Source organism: Mugil cephalus, chromosome 1 (assembly GCF_022458985.1).
Source record: "Mugil cephalus isolate CIBA_MC_2020 chromosome 1, CIBA_Mcephalus_1.1, whole genome shotgun sequence".
NCBI lineage: Eukaryota > Metazoa > Chordata > Actinopteri > Mugiliformes > Mugilidae > Mugil > Mugil cephalus.
In genome coordinates, this window is record NC_061770.1 from 19,243,465 (window position 1) to 19,265,199 (window position 21,735).

Genomic DNA, 21,735 nt, shown 5'->3' on the forward strand with positions numbered 1-21,735 from the left:
AGAATGCCTGTACTTCGTTCTCTTTCAGAGTCTGCACTTCAGAGTCCAAACTATCAAGTACATAAGTTTGAAGTACTTTTTATTGATAAATGCTCAATGAATGGAATTGTAACAATGGCTGAAGATCTTTAGACAAGAAACCAAGTACTGCGAGAAACTGCAAGTAGAAGCAAGTCACTTATTTGTGTGCACCATTCAGGATTTATCGACATACAAACCACTCTGATGACTTTTATCTTTATATTTGATCAGGCATGAAGCAAAATGGCATTCAACTCAAGTCACGCATCTATTCACCTGATGTAAAATCCAATATTCATTCTCCTTACAGCTCTGTTTCCTTCTGTTTGCAAAAGAAAATATCTCCTCCTCTATCTCTTTAACTGCTAAATGGCCATGACCAGCTGCTAACTTCTCTCTCATCCCTCGTGACCCGTTTATACCGTTAAATAGGAGCAAAGTACACAAAAATAATCTTTTCAGGTGCCTTAATCTACTTCATGCACAGCAAAATATCTAATTTGAGGCCCACGGGCGCAGTAGTGACCACCTGAGCCCTCAGAAAACAACAAACAATATAACGATCTTTAGATTTCCAGCTTTAATCAGCGTTCCATTTTAATTTAAACTGTACAAGGGGCGGACAAAGAATAAACAAATTAGAAGTGTAATACAGTTAATGCAATAAACAGCTTCTGAAGCTCCGAAGGTTTTATTGATACAGAATATATATATTATAATGCTGATAACGTTGCTGATCTGCATTTAACGTTTGATATAAATTGTATAAAATCTCATTGGGAGGCAACTTAATACATTGCAAACACTATTTAAAGGTATTCGCAGAGCCTGAAAAGTTCCAGTTGCATTCCATTCTAGTTTTAATGCAGTAAATATGGCATTGTGGAGAAAGCTGCATAACTTTAGACCGTAGTTGTAATTGTAGAATGAAGCCCCACCATCCAGTCTACGTCTGTAAGTCAGACGGCATGCCTTCACTTGTAACCACGTGCTGGTTATTGAGTTCATATATTTTACACAATCACGTTGCTGCTGGTGGCACGAAACATGCACCAACGGGTAAAATCAATCCGTCTTTTGGGTGAGAAGTGGAAATGATAAATCTAATATGTGGTGTCTCTAACACTGTATGTCTCTGTCAAATAGAACAGATCTTATCATCAAATTAATATTGTCCATAAGATGGAATGTCCTCTTGAGTTACAAATCACTGCACTAGCCTCTAGATATGATATCTAGATACACAGAGCCTCCGCGTAGCCAAATATGCACAGACTTCACAATCGCTGAGTCCTCTCGCTCAGACTCCAACGGTGACCCCCTCTGTGCTCTACATATTACGTCCAGATACACAGGAATCATTTCTGAGCATCGCAGATGTCCTGATCTATCCTTGGATTACCTTCGAGACCTTCAAACCGCACTCGCTGAACTGAAAAGAAATCTCAAACTGCAGGATGTCAGCTTTCTGCCAACAAAAAGAAGCAGAATACAGACAATGTGACGCCCCAAAAACACTCGTCGTCCGCAGCAGAGCAGCTCAGACAAATTGCCCGATAGCAAAACACATGATGGCTGTTCATCTAGGGCAGAGTGATGTCCATGATCCACCGTGCGCTGCAACCTGCCTGAGCCCATTTGTCTTCATGCCATTTCTCAAACAAAGACTCTGTCAATTTAGAGGCCCCTAAAATTGATGCGTCTTCAGGCAGGCGTTGGTTGCCCACAGGCCCGTCCTTCCTTCCTTCTTCGGGAAATGGGCAGAAGAAATTTGTCAAATATTGCATCTCAAGAATATGTCACAGCGGAGTAGGGAAAAACACAGGAATGACAGCTTGTGGGTTCCTCTCGCTCCTCGAACACAGTGGGCTGTCAAGAAAATGTGCATGTGCTAACAGCGTCAAGTGTTTTGTGCCTTCCTGCGGAGTATATTAGGGGAAAAAAAAATAAGTGTGGAGTACAGTGTGAATGCAAAATGGTGACAAAAGCAGTAATCACAGTGTCATCATCACCTCCTATGGGTGCAGCATCCAAAACTTTGCGAGGAAATTAAGAAAAAAAAAATTGATTTTTGAAAATGCTTTGCAGCTTATATTGTAACTATAATAAACCACAGGCGACATAAAAACGCCCCACAACATTTTTTTTCCCATCAGCACATCAGAGCCACGCACCTCTGACTGGATGCTGCCGATTGCTCTATTTTACAGCTTTTAGATCAAAGTGCAGCAGTTAACGCTGCAGATCAGAACTGCCTGCACGAACAGCAAAGAGGCACATTAGCCCCCTTCATTTCTGACAAATCCACTGCTTCTGTTGATGGAAGAAAAGCATCATCCTTTCAAGCATTTCTCACAACGTCCCCGAAGGGTTCGTGCCCCCATACTGCGTTTTCATTAAACCCTCTTTCCACTTGGTCACCTTGTTTGCAAGTGCAATATGTGTTTACGTACAATCCAGTGATTACGGCTGCACCCCTCTGCGATAATGTGCCTTAATTTTGATAATCCAATAACTTACACTTTCCCATTCGGAGGCTAGTGGTGCAGTATCTGGCAGAACTTACCGGACCACAGTTTAAACCATCCGCATGGCTTGAAGTGATAAAAATGGAGTACAGGCTTAAGTGACCCTTTAATGAGGACACTGATTGAGTTCATATTGCTTGCTCTGAGTTATCATCACCCAGCAATGATTCTCTCGAGGCAGTGTTACTTCACAGTCTACAAAGGGATGAATAAACCATGTCCTACGATGTACTCCTTTTAATTTGGCTAGTCTTTAATTAGGTGATTTAAATGAATGTTCACTTTGACTTAGAAACGACAATAATTTGCTCAAATAATACCATCTGTCTTTTTTATTCAAGATCACTCCAGTCAACTCTATGTAAGGATCTCGGCCTCTTCTTTTTTTTGTGCCAAGTGCAAAAGTTCCCTTGGGGAGTAAACCCGACAGTTTGGCCGCCCTAATTGAATTTTTGCCACGTTCAGGAACTAATCCCTCTCCATGGAGCTTTTGACTGGCACAAAAAACAATCAGTGTTTATCAGTAGATGTCATCGACGCAGAAGGACTGGTGATCCATCATGGTGATACACCTGCCTCTAACAGCATGAGGATGCTTGGCAAAAAAACACTGTCATAACTTGATATTATTTCTAGAAGTAAATACTATAGGGGAAAAAATGTGTTGTTTCGATCTCATTTCATTTAAAAGATGTCCCTGTTAGTGATCTGACCTTCTGAAAACAGAGGACCAAGCCCCAGATTTATTGGTTTTCAGATACAATTGGAGAAAAAAAGATGTTCAGCCACACCTGCACCACAGAATTCATAAGCATGGAGAGAATGTCTGGAGCAAGACTCTTTCTGCGTTACAAATGCAAAGGCTGTAGGTTCTCTTGGCTTTGTAGCCAAGTGTGTTGGCTCTTGCTGTCATCATCTTGGCAGTGCCTGACACCACTTAGTTCCTGAGTAATTCAAAAACTGTCAAGGCATTTTAGTGGGGCTAAGGCAGGTAGGTGACACTGAGGCAGACAGCTAGAAACCAGTCACTTGGTCACCCCTTTAATAATGGATAACGTTAAGCCTTGATGTAGTTTAAATCAGGGGTCCTCAATGTTTTTCAGACCAAGGACCCCCAAACTGATGGAGAGATTAAGTAGGGACCCACTACCTATTATATTAAACTCAACCTAGGGCTTTTTATAAATATACATTATTATTATCATGTTGCATTCAATATTAAGTTATTCAAGTAATACGCAAATATTCGTTCCTTATTTCAAACATATGCAACAGTAGGGTGACCGTGCAACTGCCGTAAACATAGACACACATAACTGGTGTATTGACAGCTAAAGGAAACAATTGACAGAGTCAAGTTTTAACTTTAAACATATCTAAAAGTAGTAGGAAGCAGAGAATCACCAAGCAATTTCAGTCTCAGTAGTCGGCTGATGTGAGCGAGCTGCACATTTAGCTTCTCATCTGCAGATAATGCAGCATGCGTTTCACTGGATTCATGTTAATGTGTATTTAAAGAAATTTCAATTTGTGTACCCCCTGTTGAAGACCTATGCTTTAAATGGATACACAAATATATATACTGACAATAGAGACAGCACTGTTCTTGTAACAGGTTGTAAACATTTCTTATTGTGTTTCTGCTGTGAAGTCAGATATTTTATTAAATCAATGAGAAGTGACTTGCTTTTCGAGCCAGCCTCAAGCTATGTGCATCCAGTAATGACTCAAGCAGTCTATGTTTGCGGAAAGGAAATGGCACACACTGCCATGTAAAAAGTCAATACTCTGTCTTGTATGCTAAATCACTGTATCCAGAGAATCCATCCACTCTATAAGCCCACCGTAGAACATTCTTCAATGAGATTCCTCAGCCCCCTCCCCATCTCAGCCTTGTAATCACTGCCTCCCTTCTAATGGCATATGGGGCCAGTCCATCAATCCTTGCTGGGCAGGGGCTGGCTCTGGGATAAACTAGGTATAGGACAGTGGGGGTTGGGGAAGAGGGAGTGGCGAGATGTCCTTGTTCAGGGAAAACCACATACACACACATCCTCCAAACCTTTGGCGCTCAGCAGTCTTGGAAGCAGTTTGCGTAGCACGACTGTTAAGTCTGCTGCAAATCACGTCACACCTCAACCGAGATAAATGATACGACATCCAAACCAATGAGGCTGCAAGTCCCCCCCCCCCCCTGAAAGAGGAGGCAAGCCCAGAGGGAGTAGTGCTACCTGGATAGCATAAGCACCCTCTTGAAAGAAATGCTTGCGCTATACATAGATATTAGCAGGGGTTAGCACCGTTTGTACACTTCAACATTTGAAGTACAGCAGTATTCCTTATCGACCTGATGTGAAAAGACAGATTGGGTGATTGCAAACTTATCCGCGTCTCTTTCATTATGGCTCGGAATCAAAGAAGGTGGAAAATGCGCGTGTCAAATTTATCAGAGCGGGGGTTTAGGGGCGGGTCACTGTAGAGTTAATCCTCACTGATTAAAACAAATCAAGCAGTGGAATCTCTTCAGATGAGCTGTCAGAAAGCATCATTTGATTTATGAGATGAATATCGAACAAATTAATCCGTTTACATGAGTGGAAAGAGTCGGCGTCTTCCTCTCTGCACCTCAAAGTAATCCTACGTCCACTTAGTGAAGGGCGTCATGTAACAAGGCGTGGGAATATTATTGCCTTTAGGTCAAAAGCAATTTGACTTTATAGGACATGATTGGGATACTCAGACTGCTGCTAACCTATTTAGACTACATTATTTTCAAAAGCAACACAGCACAGACACTTGTGTGGGTGAAACAGATTGTGTGACACGCTGACATACTATTGATACATTCACTGACAGACACAGTCCAAACAGAAAAACATGCTGCGCACGCTGACATAATGCTGGCTATCTTAGCTGTTTTCCCAGGCTGTTACAGTTTTAAAGTGAATATGGACTTAAAGTACAAACTCTCATCTTGAATTTGGAGGTACTCTCATCCAGATTAGATGGTTAGGTTTAGGAATTATTGCCCTTTATTACCCTGAATGTACTCAAAGACAGTATGACAGACAGTTATGGGCTATTCAGTCATTGCACCTGGGTAATAAACAGGTCAAATGTCTGCAGGTGCATGTGTGGTATTTTCAGTTGAAAACTGTTGCTGTGAACTCACAAAATCGGTTCAAAGGAGCAGTCCTGTCACCTGAACTCGCACCGATCCATAATGCACTTCGCTTGAAGTCAAAACTGAAGGCAGAAAGAACCACGAAACAAACGACAACTGAAGGTGGCCGGCAGCAAAGGCTTGGTAAAGCATTGTAAGGGAGGAAACCCATTCTTTGGAGACGTTGCTCCGAAGAATGTCCAGTTCCTTTTGAGTCACTGAAAATAGGCGGCTCTGACTAAAAATGGTTGCATACCCGTGTCATGGGATATTTAGAACAAAGATGAAATACATGAGTTTTCTTGAAGGCGTTTCACCACTCGCCCACATATCTTCTTCGGTTCTGAAAACCGTCTGGTTGCCATTGTTTTAGCTATGTTTTAGATAATAAGAACAGTTATAATGACATGAATTACAGCCAAGACTCTGCACTGAAGCCACTTTCCAAAAGTTTATGGACCTACCTGTACAGATCCTTCTTTTTATACAGCTTTAATACAACATCACAGTCTCACAATCTACTCCCCAAGCCCTCTTTAAACATAAAATTTACATTACGAGCTTTATATCCACGTCTTCTTGCAAAACATTTCTACAAAGTGACATGTAGTGATATAGCTGTTCTGTGTGTAACTATATTTAAGCAATTTGGTTATCACGATCACCGCAGGCTGACAGTCTACATCATTATTTAATAGTCAAAGTAATTAATAAGTAAAGGGCAATTTAACCTTTATATAACTACAACTCCCAGACTGCATCCCACTTCTTAACCACAGTCCACAGTTAAAAGCATGCTTAAAGTGCACAGTGTCAATATTTCATCTTCCGTCGATGCATTTTTAAATCCTTTACTTACTCAAGCACTCAAATAGGAAAACAAGACATATCTTCACTTTTCATCAAATGGCGGTGAAATGACAGGCACCATGCTGCGCTCGCAGCAGTTTTTTTCCCCCTCTTTGACCAAAGAGGGGAACGTCGCCACAAACGATAGTTAACACGGAGACATGAGGCGTGCCTGTTTAAGATGCAGTTACCATGGGAACCCAGGCCTAACATCGTCTGTCAAGCATATCAAAATAAGATAAAGAAAATGACAAAGAGGGAGAGAGATGGAGAGCCTGCAGGCATTAGTTTGCGAGTTGACACATTCACATGAGTGAGAGGGAAGAGGAGGTGAACCGTCGCACGGCGCTGTGCTGGAGAATGTGACAGTTCATGTGGAGGTAGGCACACTGAAGTGACAGGATGGAGACGGCAGCGGTGGGTGGAGAAGGAATGACCAACAGTTCCGAGTTTGAATTAAAATGTTTGTCACAAATTCTTAAGGCCAGTCCGATGGATGAGATGTAGATCCACGGTACAGTTTGTGTGTGTCATTGTGCAGGGACCTGTTATTGTATGTAAAATTAGACACTGCATAAGATTAGTGTTTACCTATGCTAGATATACATCTTATTGAAAGATACTGTTGACAAATCTGCTCAGATCAGCTTAAATTGAATGTGCAATATGTGACGCCTGATTTTCCTTCCTTATGGCCTTTAATACTTTAAAATTATGCCAACAGTCTTAAAATTTCTCATCTGATCCTGACACAAAATAAAAGTCTATCTATATTTGTATTTAGGTTAGGGAGACATCAACACTCGGTGTACGCTGTGCACAGAAGTTGCGATGTTTTTTTATAGAAGTAGAGTTCAGACCAAGTTCAGACGTACTAAGCTAAAGACTGAAGCGGAAAAAATAACAGGTTGGCACATTTTTAAACAGTATATCACACAGAGGATTCTTTTTATTTATTTATTTATTTTACATCTGAAGCAAACTCATTACCTTTAATGCCATGGAGCGGTAGCAATCGGCAATCACACGGATATCCTTCAGGTAATGTATCATGGCAGGTTTTAAAGAGGAAGTCTCCCACATTAGATTTGTGGATTGTCACTGAATAGAATATACCTGTGCCAAACACTAACATAACTTTAATATGTCGTTAGAGGAAGGGGGAGGTAGACTGCCAGAAAATGTGACATCCTGCTGAGTTGGACATTGTCCTTTGTGATGATAATGCAGAAGAGACGGTTTATTACACGCCGTTATCTTTAATGCGCCTTTGAAAGCTTCTCTCAGCTCTGAGCGACGTCAGTTTAAAATCCTGTGGAGAATTCCTGGTGGGCTGTGAACAGACCGCTGGCCTCGCTTCAATGAGCTATTACAAATCGATCACAGGATGACTTAAAATAGGACTCGAGGGAGAATTGTATCACGGTGTGCTACCTTAAGCATGCATGAATGCTGAAATTACGTGCACAAAAAAAAAAAAAAACACAGGGATACAAAGGTGCGCACGACAACGTATGACCTAACACTTAGGTGTGCATTGATTGGTGACACATTGCACAGAGGTCGCACATCAGCCAGAAAACATGGAGTCTGAGGAAGTCTGTGAGCGAGCGCGATGTATGGATGTCGCCTTTTTCGATCCTCTGTGTTTCAGGTGAGGAGTTTGCTTAAACGCAACTTGAAAAGGCTTTGTGGGAAGTGTAGCATGTAATTAGGTTACTGTATTAGCAGCGGTAAAATTCCTTGAACAGCCTTGATGCCATTCTGAGAAAATAGGTATTCAATAATGTTTCTTGAGCGTGTTTAACAGAACACGCATCCATAGAGACGGGGAGGCTTTTCCCGTTAATCTGAACAAGCACAGGGGCCAAACAGAGAGCCACGCTGGCTGTGGTTTCAGCATTGTAATGAACACCAAGGAGGCTGGAAGTAGAGCAGGTGAAAGGAAAATGAGATTGGAGGATGCACAGAGGGACAGGAGGCATGGATGGACAGATGGATGGATTGTAGATCTAATTTGCCCCCTCCCTGACTCTGTCTTCACAAATATAGAGTCGGGGAGATACTGTAGCCTGCGGTGTGGCTGCAGAGGAGGAAGATGCACGAGTGCTGCCAGTCTGTTTGTGCAGGAAGCCGGCGAACACGTTACTGAGCATGGTGACTTTTACTAGTTTGGAGGTGTTGAAATGAAACCTGCTTAAATCGTGCACTTTATCTTAACAGTTATTTTGCATTCTTTTATTATTTAATTCTTTGTCTGCGTTTTACTGTAGTAGTTTTAGTGCTGCTCCCTCTTCTGTGTCTGCTGTGGGAAAACCTTTCAAATCTAATCTGAAGAGACTTTTGTATATAGTTTAACACAGTAACTCGGCCCGCGACCCTGCTGAGGATAAACGGCAGTAGAAGATGAGATGAGACGAGACAATAGCTCGTCTTAATTTAAATTCTCCACCATTTTTGGATTATATTCTGCACAGGAGTTAGGAAAATGTGGCATTTTAAGAGGATAATCTTTCATAAGTTAAATGTCCACCATTTTCAGTGTCTAATGTCATAAGTCAATGTTGATCTGAGGACTTTCTTGTCTTGTCGAATTTCCTGTTGTGTTGAATATATATACAGTAAATGGAAACACATCTCCCTTTCTGGGACAAATAAAGTCTAATGCAGAATCTTCACATAGATCTTTTGTTCAATAAACTGATTCTCCTATAGCCTCTGTATCCGGATTACAAAGGAACTCAATCTGCAAAGTTAGAGTGAAGGCCTCCCTTTCTTTATAGTGAAATAAACCCTATACTTCACAGTTTCAGGGCATATCTAATTGTATTGCCCACTTTCTGTCTAGCGCAGTCCACACATTCAGACATTCCCATTGCCGATGCGCCCACGCCTGCCCCCTCTGCCACACCCGCGACAATACACTCCGTCTTCAATTAGCTCATTATCTTGAGCATCAGCTGTTAGCCTATATCTCCACGCACAGAAATCACAACCCTCTGCGCGTGTGACACACGCACACGAGGTCCAAGAATAGATCCGAACAATTGTGCGTGGGCCGGATGTGTTCAGCAACTGATCGCGCGTTTTGTGATTCAGTAGCACGGTAAAGGTGCACCTGCTGCCCTACTGGGCCTTGATATGCATGAAATAAAGGGTGCCCTCATTCTGTGCAGCTTATTAACGCAGCCTGCCGACCATATTGGTCGCGTTAAATCTGTGTGGCAACACCCTCTCCATCCGCCCATGACACAAGAGGCACAAAGCGGCGTCTTTGCGGGGCACGCAGAACACAGATTCGGCTCGCTTCTCCTCCTCTGCCTTCAATGTGACTTTGTAATAACCGGTAAATGCAGCCGCATGCACCTGTTCCGCTGTCACCCGCACCGCGACGGATAAACACAAAACATATGCATACCTGTCCTGGCAGGTCCCGGTGTCAAGCTTCAGTCCGGATCCTGGTCATTGAGATTGCGAGAGACTGGGAAGAGGGACGCCGCCACCGCCCCGGAGCGTCTTTCTCTCTCTCTCTCACGCACTCCCTCTCTCTGTCACGGCAGATGTAGCCCTGCAGGCTGGGACAGCAGACAGGCACAAGCCGGCAGGGATAGCTAACAGTCGCACGGAGGGCTAGGAGGACGGGAGAGGGGCGTTTTCATGGTGTAAGCGAGGGAACTCCTAACGTCGTGCGTAATATGTGAAGACCGCTCCGCTCGTGGCACGCAGCGTCTCTTATCATTACCGATATTGCGCTCTTTCTGTTCGCACAGTTGGGGCTCAGCGATTGGGCGCTTTGAGCAGAAGATGCTCAAACCTACAAAACCTACTATAATCTAGTTTTAAATGCTCTAAATAAACTGAAAACATCTCTCCCCATCATATATTACCCTCCAAGTCCCCCACCCATGAGCATTTAGAGATAACAAGTCTTAATAAATATGCAAAGAAAGCAGGTTAGTGTTATGATAAGGCTGTGGTCAGGTAAGACGTCGGTGCGTTTAAATGTCTTGGTCAGGTTAATAGGTTTTGTTTAAGAATAAATCTAATAAATGTGTTTCCACGGAGAGGGAAAAAAATATTTCATATAACCCAGAACTCCTGAGGTCTGGAGAGGAAAGTCAAGCAGCCATACACCGTGGAGTGATGCGCCCCTGCTGAGCCGTTGCTCCAGAGCTTTTAGCAGCACTGCAGCCTGGCTGTGCCAGAGCTCCTTCACATGTCATTTACTGTGCGTACCTGTTGTTTAAAGAGAGACTTAATGCAAAGTGCACTCGCCGTCATTAACTGCAAATCAATGAACTTTGCATGCACTAATTGAAAACCTGTATTGATAGCTGCCTGTGCGCATCTGTGTGTGTGTGTAAAGGCCAACTTTGCCAGTCTGTGCAATACAGTCACGCGCACGTCCGACAAACTCTGCGCTCCAACACACATCGCGCCCAGAAGCACGTTAAAGCGTATCTTTAACTCAAAGCGTTAAGTAAAAAAAAAAAAAAAAAATGCCATAATGTTCCCTGCATAACAAGCAGCGCGTTGACTGGATGAAGGCTCAGCGGGTTATGTATTGCGTTGGTGACTCATAGGAGCCTTCTGTGCTCGACGCCCTCTCTGGCTTTCATGCACAAGTGTTCAGTTGAGATGCAAATATGCATACAGGAAAATCAATTCCTGTCATGCTCCAGTGAGTCTCCTCCAGTGGGTTGCGGGAGACGCAGAAATGAGCATATGGGGAGGATGTTTTGGAGCGTAAGCGAATGCTGTGAGATAATGTAGTTCTTCTGGGATGGATGACATGGCCTGTAACAACTCCATACCCTTATTACAATTACATTTATACCGCGTCTTCTTGTAAACATGCAAGTTATTCCAAGGAGTTGTGATGACATTTGTCCACATGGTGGCAGTCATATACCATCCTTGCACCCATCAGGAGGACAGTGTACTACAGTGTGTCCCATATTGGCTGCACGTGTTTCCCCCTTAACAGAAAGCAGACATCAGACTCCCTAAAAGATTTGCGTTGCACCTGCATTTCACTACGTACATACTTTAAGGTAGTGTCAGCGCAAAGCATCACCAGACTTTCATACTTAGAACATGGGGCCCCTTCTCTCTATGTGGAACAGAGACTGTGCAGCAGCTAAAACATCCCAAGGCAGTTATCTACAATAAAAAGATGTATCCATATCTTGAAGCATTTTTAAATGCCAGCATTGTGCAGAATTTTAGAAATGTTATCTTGTGAATGGTCTGCTTTAATTTGCCAGTTAATTAATTTTTCTTTTTCCCTCTGATCAAACTGAGCCGGTGCCCTTAGGTAAAACTTCAGCCTGTGCTTCATCTTTAGCCCCTTACGTTCCGTGTAGTTAAAGTCAAATATAACGGTCTTTAAATTACTGTTTACAACCCAAAAATTAATAACAGACATTCCACATTTTATTGAAATGAGCCTGTCATGCCACGTAATCGTCAGAGACTCCTCAACCGTGGAGGATTCAAAGAGAGGAAGGAAAATCCATCAGAAGAGTGTCAGGGGAAATGATGATTAATGGGTTAACCCTTCACCGACGTGTACACAAGGTTGAGAGTGGGAATATCCATAACTGCGGGGTGCGAGTGAACCTCAGAGGTAAAGGTGATTTTTTGGGGGGGCTAGCAGACCACATAAAAACCTTTCTAACAGGTTTCATGGCCCGACTACAGAGAAAATGCAGTGAACCGAGAAAAGAGGAACAACATTCCAGTCCACAGTATCTGGACAGAGAACAGTTTCGATCTGAGCATGTACAGGCAGCATCTTTGCAAACTCTTTGATAGATTGGTTTGATGGTTTTAAGACACGTGGCCATCTTACCCACCTGAAACCACATCTTCTTACACTTTAAATGGATCAGTGTCAGTTTGACAAAGTGATAGACGGGCATGAGGACAAAGCATGTGGCCCGTTTAAAGGTTTGAGCTTGTTTATCATTCAATATAGTGTAATGATCTAATTTCAGCACGTGTAGAATATAGGGCGTGAACTCCAGTGCAATAAATTTAGAGAGAAACTTAAGAAATTCATAAATAATTCAGTCGTGTCACTGTTGTCGTCGTTTCTAACATTCCAGCGTTTCGTTTTCCTCAGTCACAGTTTTCAACCGAATACGATTTATAACCTTGAGAAAACAGGTGTGACCTCAGTAAAAGTGTCAAAACAAGTAGTCGCAGAGGAGAAAGAGGAAGGAGAGTCTGACATTAAATCTACTGAGTGAGGAGAGCTGTTGACAGCAGAATGTGTGGCCACTGCTGCAGGGAGCATATTCCTGTCCATGTGGACTTGAAGGAGAATGTGAATGTGACAAGAGGAGTTTGTCATGACGGCACCACCTGCAGGATCGGTCTGTGTCGGCACCAGCTCTTAGTGGATCAGCGAAAGTCGATTTCCTTTCTCCTAGGACTGGGTGTCGCTACTGATTTCCTGAATTCATCACACGGTTCCAATTTTATTGAATTCAATATCAGTTCATTTACAGATATTTTGGGTTTGCTTAGTTACGAAAGACTGTGGTTCCAGGTTTTTGTTATCATGCATCCAATAAACTTTCAGGCCTGACCGCCAACCTTTTGGTTATCAGACAACCGCTCTACCTCCTGAGCTGCTGCCACCCTCATGTCTACAGTCTTATGTTACATGCCACCTACACTGTATATGTATATATTAGAGCCTTTTAAAGACCTACTTTCAAGACCTGTTCTGTTCAGCTGAATGCAGTATACTCCCAGAAGAAGAAGGAAATAAAAACTACTGGCATATGCCAGATCCAAGGATGTGTGAACTTTTTACCAGCCATCACACCTCAGAAAATCATCTCCAGACTCCGGTCCGTTGGGATTTTCCCTTTACGGTAGAACTGTTTTCTCTGATGCAGACTTGAAGCTGTCCACCCCTCGTGACGATCCCAGAATCCAGGAGCACCATCTCCTGCTGAAAGTGGTCCACCAGCTCCAGCTACGACGGCGGCCAGCATCCAGAGAGCTTCAGTGGATACACATTTCCTGCTGACATCATTCCACTGTTTACAAGTAAGGATGCCAGTGCACGAAAAAATACAACTGTGCGAAAACCAGTAACAACCAAAAGGAGATGATTGTTTTCAGGAGTTCAGAGGAGAATGCTTTTCCTACTGACTACCATTTCTACTGACCGACACCTCAGAGTCTGACAGCTCTGAAGATGTCAGAAGTGAGCCAGAGACCGCAAACCTCAACATGCTGGCAACACTGCAGCGGCTATCATTGCCGTGGCTCGGCTCAGGCTCTGGAGGGTGATGAAGTGGTGGCAGAAATCTGCGGGACCACTATCAATGAGAAACCAGCCTTAATGTACGAGGCGCACGGTGAAGGATTTTCCCACTGAATGGAATTACTGTTGTCCTTCAACCTCAAAAAGGAAGAAGGAACCGCAAGAAAGGAGCAACACTTCATTTTTCTTTGCATTCTACATGCATGGGATGGATTCTGACAATTTCCTCCATTTGATTGCAGTCACATCAAGCAGACCACATTTTTTTTTGTTTAACTCAGTTTCCTGAATTACATTTTTTTTTTATCCTAGCTGTTTAAGCAATGTTGTTGTACATTACAACTTTTCTAAAGATTTCTCCTCATTTGTGCGAGAAAGTTTGATTAGCATTGCTAACGGTAACGACTTTTGCCTTTACATTAGAGACTAACCAGCTTTGTAACAGTACATCAGCCACAACATTAAAACAACTGACAGGAGAAGTAAATAACATTGACCATCTGGTGACAATACAATGCTCTGCTGGGAAAAATTAGGAGAATAGTTGCAGGACCAAGATAACTTCACACAGTTACAAGAATTCTGGCTATAATAGTAAACAGATCATTTTCCAGAGTGAGTTTCACAGAGTTAAAGTTCTTGGTTGTGTCTCCTCATGATAATAATAAAAGAAATGTGAACCACCAGTTTTTCCCATATAATGCTAATACTATGGTGGCCCACTAGGGTCTCATTTGCTCCGCCCCGGTCAACTCGTGTAGCATGAAAAGCTATTGATGTTGTTCAGTACTGAAAAATTGACGTTTCCTCCACTTTTCCACTGATTTTGGTGCTCTTGATTTGTTGGACGGTGGAGATTTAAAATGGTTTAAAGTGAGTTGTTGAAATCCTGGAGGAAGCGACTCAGATGTAGACGAAGAGCTAGCTTAACTTTATAAGAGCTAGCTAGCAAAGTTAGATCGAAAGTCACCTGTTTACTTTAAATTAGCCTCATTCATTTGGCCATGGACTGCCACGTTATGTTTTGTATTCAAGTATATGAACTATTTGACGCTAAATCCAATATCTGCTTCTTTTTTTTTCAGTAATTTAATAAACACTGAACTACGGTTAGTCATTGCCAATCAAGGTACCTGGACGCAGCAACATACTGTATGACATCTTTGATCTATTTATTGTTGAAACCTGACAGATTTTTGTTAAATTTCTTATTAATTTTGATCATCCGAATATCGTGGACTTATTAAAGATCACCAGAACCAGATGAAGGCGTGAGGGAGTGAGGAAAACGTAAACCTGTTGAGGTTAGTGCACTGGGTTCATGAGTGTAGCATGTGTGTGGTATGTTCACAAAGTGTCAAATGTCATCAGACCTCTTGCTACCGAAAACATTTAACATGACCTGGAACTTTCACCTGTGTAAACAAACACGCACATACAGTGTACACACACACATTTGTTAAAGTGACGCTCATCGCGGGGTCTGTCTGAGAGTCCAGTCTCTGTGGTTTTGCCCAATTTGCACGGGGCCTCAAACACATCCCAAGACCCTAAACTCAAATGAATTCAACATCTGGATCTCCGTGACTGTATATTGTGAGACAAAGCACTGTATATAGTTCTGCTTAAAAGAATTTGCACTCCTCAGAATTTTCTACACTTCTGCAATGCCCTAAATGTAGACGTGAAACAAACAAAAAGAAACAGAAATATTTATATTTTTAACCCATTATTTCCCCCCACAAATTTAAATTTCTTTAAATAGGCATTAACATGAATGCAACATATTTTACTAAACATATGTTAGTAGGCACCCTACTGTTGCCCATGTTTGACAAAACTGTATTATTTGAATAGCTTAATACTGAATGCAAAATTGAAATAATAATGTGTATTTATAAAGAGCACTGGACTATAGAGCACATAGTAGTTGGGGGGTCCCTACTTAATCTCTCCATCAGTCTTGTTACTTGAATTGGCGTAAATGTCCTGCCGTTCAGTAAAATGGAGCAGGAATTCTGGTGGGTATACCACAAAACGGAGGTCATTCCACAATACAACAACTAATACGACAAATACTACTAAATTACAAGACAAATGTTACGTTATTTGTGCAGCTGCCCTAATTATGTTAGCGAATGTAGTAATGGAAGAGAGGAATGTGGCTGGACTCACAGTACTTCTGACAGACATCTGCTGCTCCAATATTTCACTGAACACGGCCTGGAGACAAAAAGAACTGAACTCTTGGTCTTGGCCAAACGTTAACCAAGTGAGGAGTTGATGAATAACTGTGCAGACAAATGGGGATTTTCAAATGTAACCAAAAGGCTACAGTCGGACTCAGATGAAGTGACTTGAATTAATACATTTCATCGACGTGCGCTGAAGCACTAAAAGTAACAGATGCCTGGCCTTTCTTGCTTTTTGAAACAAGGAAAGATAAATGATGTGCGATCACTCGCTTGATGGGTGAGTCTGAAAGCATCATGATTTCCATACAGAGGAAAAACAGATCTCAAGTGGGTGCCAAAGAAGCATGTGTGTGTGTGGGTGTGAGCACACAAACTTAAAGTTGTTCACTTGCGATAAAAGCATGTCTGAACATGGTCTAACATTATACACGAGGTGTCCATTATCTGAAATTAAGGTCGTCACAGAGGCCAGAACCGTCCCCATTGTCCATTAGTTCCGCATAAACGAGAATGTTGATGTTTTTGTACTGAGAAAGGTATGTTAACCTCCTGACACCCTGCGTCCTCATATGGGGACGTTAAGTTTTAGCTTTGTGGCTGCTTCTTATTCTGCTTCATTTAGACCTGTTGTCCTGGTAGTGGCAGTGAAGGCTCAGTACACTAGTCAGTGTAGTAACATGACTAGTGGGTGTTTCATCGGATTCATTCTGCAGTCAAAGTGGAGGAGGGACAAAGCCTCATCAGATTTAGTTCTTAATGAACTAGTTTATTTATGTTTATTAACTTTTCTAGTTTGATATAATGTGCACATTTAACAAATTCTGTCAATAGTAACGATAATTAGCATATGGGACTTCGTTGCTTGAAGTCCTGTTTTTGCTTAGCCATGCCCAGGTATTAAAACAAAATCTACTTCCAGTTCAAAGATGATGCATAGTTTTTACACTTCTTAGGTCCCAATAATCCCAAATACCTTAAATTTGCATAAGAAATTACGTTGCAACTGTATTCAATTCTAAATTATGAGAAATGGTATCTAGCAATGCTACACGCCAGACAGCTGTACCAGAAGATACATGTAATGTATGTACACAAAAAAACTGTTTCTGTTCTCAAGGTGTAGCACGTTCATACAGTTGTAAGAGACGAAAATAATAATGCTGAAGTAGATCCATTTCTTGCCATGGATTTAAGCTGAGCTCCAGAGAATCAAAGTCAGTGAACCGTCTGCAGTCCTCCATGAGGCACGCTCTAACAGTCAAGTTTGGCCTCCAGATGTGTTATCTGTGGGGAAGCCAGACGACTGTGCCGGTAGCAACTTTGAAGAGAAAACAAATATACATCTTCATTCTTTAAACCAGACACAGAGGATTTTCTTTTACGCTTCGCTTGATTCTCTGTGACCCACAGTAGGAAGCACAGCAGTGAGTGGACAGCGTGAAGCTTCGCAGTCTTTCTCGTTGTCCGGTGAACCAGAGGTTACTCCCACACTTTCATTCATTTCATGTGTGAAGTGAATGATAGCTTCAGGCAACACTTAATCTTTTAACCCAGACCTTCGGGTCCTCACACCGATGAGATGTATTGCTAGTACTGTTGTGATTGAACAAAAACAGCAGCAGTACAGAAGACACAATGATTTACATTTCTTAAAAAAAAATTAAAAAAGCATTTATTTCTTGGTTTAATGTCGTTTAAACTGGATAGATATTTGGCCATTTGAACAAAAAGTCTCTAGGAATCCAGGCAAATCTGGATTCTAGGTGAATCTTTAGGTACTTTAAATTTAAGTTGGTTCATTTCATCGTATGCAGCTTCACAGTATACCAGTTTTCTACTTTTATTCCACTATACGGGCCTGAATATTTTGTCGATTGAGATTTTACATCCACTTATTGTTGTTCCTCTAACTTGTTTTACTAAATTTTCCATTTGTTTATTACAAAGTGACCACAGAAATAATGCCATTCCCATCTGCTTCATCTCATCTCATTTTATTACTACCGCTTAATAGGGTCTATTGTTTTAGGGTCGCGGGGGTTGCTGGAGCCTATCCTAGCTGTCGCTGGGAGGGAGGTGGGCTAACAAAAACATTCACACTCATGCCTAGGGTCAATTTAGGGTCAACAATTAGCCTAACGAGCATGTCTTTGGAGGTGGGAGGTAGGAGGAAACCTAAGCACTCAAGCAGACACAGGGAGAACATGCAAACTCCTTATATGGTTATATGGTTTTACGCTCATAGACATATTGGTGATACATGCCCTATTTCTCAATTTTCACCTATTTGGGATAATGCATGGCTCACCCCTGGCAAGGCAGACGGTGGTTTTAAGGTGTGGGTGGTTACAACAAACTAGAGACTTGTATCTTCAGGGCACTTCACTAACATTTAATGATATTTGTTTGAAATATTCAATTCCAAAGAAACACTTTTTTAAATACTTGTAACTGAAACACTTCATCTCATCAAAGCACTGCCAGGCTGCACGTGAACCACCGTTGTCCTGCCTTGAGGGGGGTATTGTGCTAAAACATGTGCATGGAAAACGGCAAAGTTCTATACTATATACAGCACCATACTGAATCTGGTCATGATGATGATGACCTCTGCCATTCCTGACACATGTGTGAAATGTTTGACTGAGAAAGGTACTTAAATGCATTGTGTGTGGGAATGTCCCAAGTTGGTAGCCTCTTGGAAAATAGTTGCCTGCACCGTAAGTAAAATCAAGTGTGCAGGTATTTGTATTGTAGGGATATATCCAGACAATTTGTCTGTTAACTCTAAGTCTCTGATCAACTTTGGCCTCCTGCAGGCCTTGCAGAGAGACTGAAGTGTCCTCCACACAGTCCTGGATTAGAGAGATGGCGATGTGTGTTTCATTAGAAAAGCTAACCTATGTAATTAGGGGTAAAGCACAAGAATTTAAAGAGGTGTTGGCACCCTGAATGAACTTTCTCAAGCAACAATAGATTATCTTTGTCATTATGTATTAAGTGGAGCTCTTTTCTTTCTATGTGTGTGTGCCATTATTATTTTGTATTTATTTGTTTCATATTTTTTTTATTTATTTATCTGTAATTCTTATTTTTCTGTTGTGTGTTGATGTGCTATGTATGCTCCTATTGAAAATCAATTAAAAAAAAAAAAATGTTGTACATGACTTACCTGCTGAACATCAGCATGTACACGCTGACAGATGTGAGGCGCTGAAGGTCCACATGTTTAAAACTTGGCTCAAAGCACGGGGCCTTGTCACGCATAAACTAAGGATGTCTTTATCTATGGGACTGGATTCACTGCCGCTCATATTTTTCTGTCCTGGCAGGAGCTGAATCAACCAATTAGCTTTTGAGTTCCAGGAGGCGTTCTCGTGGCCTCTTAAGCCAACCTCTGCTACCTAGTGCTAACATAAAGTATCTTTAGGGGAGCATAAATCTGCCATAAAAGTAAATCATTCCACTCAGGTGAAGTTGCAGAATGTATGAAACGTGACGAGTGCCGGACAAGCTTTTTTCTTTTTTGTTCCTAAAGTATGAACTTATTTATTTGTAGGGTAAGTTTAGTCCTGCGCAGATTGAAGGCTGCGGAATAACAGGTTTTATGTTTTGTTTTGTTTTTTTCTTTCCACCTCTTTCACAGGAAGGAGATGTGTTTGCCAATAGTCTTTGACGGGAAGAGGTGTGAATTGATTTATGGGTGCAACACAGTGTTACACATGATGATGTCTGACAGCAAAATGTGTCCTCGGGGCTTGTTTGGGGATTCAGTTAATACCGTCTGACCAGAAGCTCTGACGCTAAACAGATAACTGTGATTATTCAGTATTTACAACTGTGTGTCAGTTTTGGTGCAGATATGTGGCCTAGGCCTCTTGCATGGTCTTTTGTGTGATTGTGTGTATGAGTGGTTACTGTCCATAGACGCTTAATTTTATTCTGTGACCTCAGCGTTTAGGGAATGCCTCTTCATTTTCTCACAGGAAATGTTATGCAGCTTGCTAGTTGAAGCACTGTTGCTTGGATTGGTGTGAAGCTCTGATGTTCAAATTATCAGTCCAATCTTGGACAGTGTATTTTACATCCAGGTTTATCAAATCATCCTATGTTTTGTATGTCAAATAAAGCTGCCAAAAGCAATTATGTTTTCCAAAAATCTAAGCTAAAACAAAGGCAACTGGATTTTTTTGAGTTTTTTCGGAGATGTCATTCAATTAGCTTTTTCAGTTTTACATCTGCAAGTGGTGCACGCTTGATACTCATACGGTTCTTGCGCGGTTTATGCTTCTGCGTCAATTTGAAACCGTTGCTATGGCGACAGCCCAGACCCCTAACGGCATAACCTGATGTGCACCTCCTCAGAAATGCAAGTACACATTGCGGTGACGCAGACCTCAAGAGCTGTAATTGGTCTGCTAGGCAGCAACACATTTAGTATTTCCAGCACTGAGCGTATTGATCATTTTGGATCAATAAAGATGGAACAACTCATCTTTGGCAGAATTTTGGGTCGTGTTTTACAGAGTGAGTCAGACTGATGAGGCACAAGTAGAAATCGCTTGCCCCAGAAATGTAACTCAGCGATGCAGAGCGCAAGAGCTGTGAGTAGTCTGCTTGGTAGTTCCTGTGTTTCTGCGTTAGTATTTCCAGCTACTTCTCCATCTCCGCAATTTTTGAATTGGTTAACTGAGGAGGTTTGGAGATCCAGACATTTGTGTGACTCTGCGCACAAGTGTAAATGTCTCTGACCAGCGAAGGGTCCGTGCATCAGGTCCAGGTGGCTCTGGGCAGAAGCATATTTGCAGCTTAAGGTGAAACAAAGGCGACTGGACGTGTTTGACTTTGCACTACTCATCCAAGTGACTCCTCTATGAGCCACTTAAAAAAGCAGCTTCAACATTCCCAGAGAGAGCCTCTTGCCATTAATGAGAAACCATAACTTGTGAAAAGAAGACACTGTCTGAACAACATCCTCTGATTGCCAGTCAGTTTTGGGTTCTTAACCAGCCCTAGTTCATGTGAATTTCAGGTCAGCGGCACACACACAGATGTTATCAATAAAAATGTGAACTTATCCCCACCAGTCAGCACTGAGGAAGCCACTTGAATGAGGGTTGAGACTATGTTTTAAGTTTTTTTTTTTTTTTTTTAAATTACACTATCACCTGGATGAATAAGACTTTTGACAGGCATTTGTGACAAAATTTACTTTATTACTTTCCCCGTTACATTAGTATCATCAAACGTTATTTTCATTAAACCTTATTTTTTCTTAGTTAAAGGTTTCTGCTTGGAGGAAGTCAAATAAAGAAATACAGGAGAAGAGGTTTAAGGAGTTAATATCGGATGTACAGAATAGTGTAAATGTAATTACATTAGCCCACCAGTAAAGCAAAAAAAAAAAAAATACATTTGATATGTCTTCCAATAATCTTCTAAAAAAAAAAAAAAAAAAAAAGTAAAACATGAGTACCACATTATTTGTGCCAGACACGGAAAATGTGGAGAATCTACATATCTTGGACATAACAGAGGATTTGGGCTGAAGCCACAGCAGAACCACACATCGAGACACCAAAACTGCAAGCACAGGTTTTTTGAAAAACTGACAACGCGACAGTGCTGAAAGCAGGAAAAAGACAAAAACTGGGGGGAAAGAACAGCCAAGGTACGTAGAATGCTCCGATGCAA

General features: G+C 41.8%; 1 protein-coding gene across 5 annotated transcripts in view; it reads right to left on the reverse strand.

Annotated features, from left to right (window-relative positions):
* Positions 1-10,268, reverse strand: part of si:dkey-178k16.1 (band 4.1-like protein 1) — a 40,297-nt gene extending 30,029 nt beyond the window's left edge. For all 5 annotated transcript variants that reach the window (XM_047583282.1, XM_047583272.1, XM_047583290.1 and 2 more), the window contains exon 1: positions 9,980-10,268. The gene's annotated coding sequence lies outside the window, so the exon portion shown is untranslated. The remainder of the gene's footprint in view (positions 1-9,979) is intronic.
* Between the last annotated feature and the right edge of the window lie 11,467 nt (positions 10,269-21,735).